Genomic DNA, 1,989 nt, shown 5'->3' with positions numbered 1-1,989 from the left:
TAAGGTAACAAGTATGGTAATTTTCTTTAAAAGGATGACTGGTTACACATGTAGCAAAGCTATGTTCTGTCAATGAACATGTTTCATTAAGTACCTAGATGTGAAATTATTGGATACCTAGTAAGACTTGTTAAGGTTACAAGTATGGTAATTTTCTTTAAAAGGATGACTGGTTACACATGTAGCAAAGCTATGTTCTGTCAATGAACGTGTTTCATTAAGTACCTAGATGTGATTAATTTTTACATTCTATTATGGTCCAAATATGTTAGCACGGCTTTCACGTGGAAATTATTTAATTCTCTTCATGTGGGATATGAGCATAACATTAGCCATAAGCATTGGCAAGTATGGGCATGCCTTGTTTGGGTGCTTGTAGATAAGTTGACTAAACTTTAAACGGTCTATTTGATCTACTTCTCCAATATCTAAAGCTAGCCAAGTTGGTTGTTCACTCATAGGGGTCCCTATGTACAAATTATGTGTATCACATATGTTCAAGGACTCATTCTAAAAGTCCTTATTTAAGATTTTTTACAAATAAAATATACCCTTTTTCTATTCAATCTGTAAATTTTTTTCTCGATTCCATTTTGTGGTACCCTTTTGTATGTGAAAATGTGAGACGAAATGAAATTCAATAATTCCTTCTACTGCACTCATGTAATAGAAACATAATTAATAAGTGACTCCCCCGAGGGTATTCATAACATTGTTGATTACTTAGCAATGTTGCAATGAATTGTGATCTGTGTTTACCAGTCATTTTGGAGGATTGGTTGTACACGGTGGGGAAACACACCTCAATACTGCAATTCATTCAAAGAAATAGGCAAATTACAAGTCTTAATATTGTGCTAAAGGATATGCTAAGCGTGTATGTTAGGAACAAGCAATCCGATTGGAAAGGTTATCTCTCTAGTTGGAGTTTTCTTACCATGAGGCAAAGCATGTTGCAACTAAGTTTACTCCCTTCATGTTTAGCTCAGGTCCTCAACCTTGATCACTGCTTATGGTGGGGTTTTTTACTGAGATGAAGAATGATAACAAGTCAAGGCAAGGACTTCATCTTTGCTGATGAGTTATGTCAGCATGTTACTTTCATAGACAGTGAGAAGAGATATTCTTTTAGACACCGCTTAGTTGTGGTAACTCGTTTAGCATACCCTAATGAGTTATAAATAGAGTTTACACACTATGTTGGATATAGGCCAGTTACACAAAATGGTTGTAAAGGGACAACAATGTGGAAAATTAAAATGTTCTTCTTGATTTCATTGAGTCTCCTATTGAACCGTGTTCCAGTCAAATGGACAGTTGGATCCTTGAAGACTGCCACTATTGAAAACATTAGTGTTCTTTTGAAGATATCACCACTTTTTTTCTCAAGGATGAAAATGCTTGTCCAAGGGGGAAGTAATGCCATGCCTAAGGTAGGACTAGGGTGGGCATGGCCCAATCTATGCATGAAAAGTCTAGGGGCTCCTAAAATAGGGGCCATGGGTTTATTTAAGGCACTATGGAGAACATTTATTGTTCCGATCAAATGGACAACTGGATCCATGAAGAATGCTACTATGGAAAACATGATAATCGCCTTCCAAGAAAAAGAAAACACATCAAACCGGTTTGAGCATGCGAGATATACCCATTGGAGTGCTCCATAGCCACGAAGGCTACAAGAATGCTCTCAAGAAACACACACACACACACATGCTCATCATCTCTCTCCTCTCTCAAGAATGGCCATACACACACAGGAAAGCTTTCCTAATCTAGAGCACACAGGAGATATAACAACCATCATCATCCTCACTCTCTCCCTCTTCCTCCATAGATCTTGCAAGAAAGAACACAGACAAGAGAGAGCAAGTGAGTTCCCAAACCAAGAGGGTTGGAAAGAAGCCGTGCACGGCAGTCATAGGAAAATTTGGTTTTAACTTCCCACAACCCCCAAGATCACACTCCTCTTTCCCATTTTCTTTACTT

Source organism: Adiantum capillus-veneris, chromosome 27 (genome assembly GCF_014529385.1).
Source record: "Adiantum capillus-veneris isolate H3 chromosome 27, ASM1452938v2, whole genome shotgun sequence".
NCBI lineage: Eukaryota > Viridiplantae > Streptophyta > Polypodiopsida > Polypodiales > Pteridaceae > Adiantum > Adiantum capillus-veneris.
The sequence above is the reverse complement of the archived record's forward strand: the minus strand, read 5'-3'. Positions refer to the sequence as shown.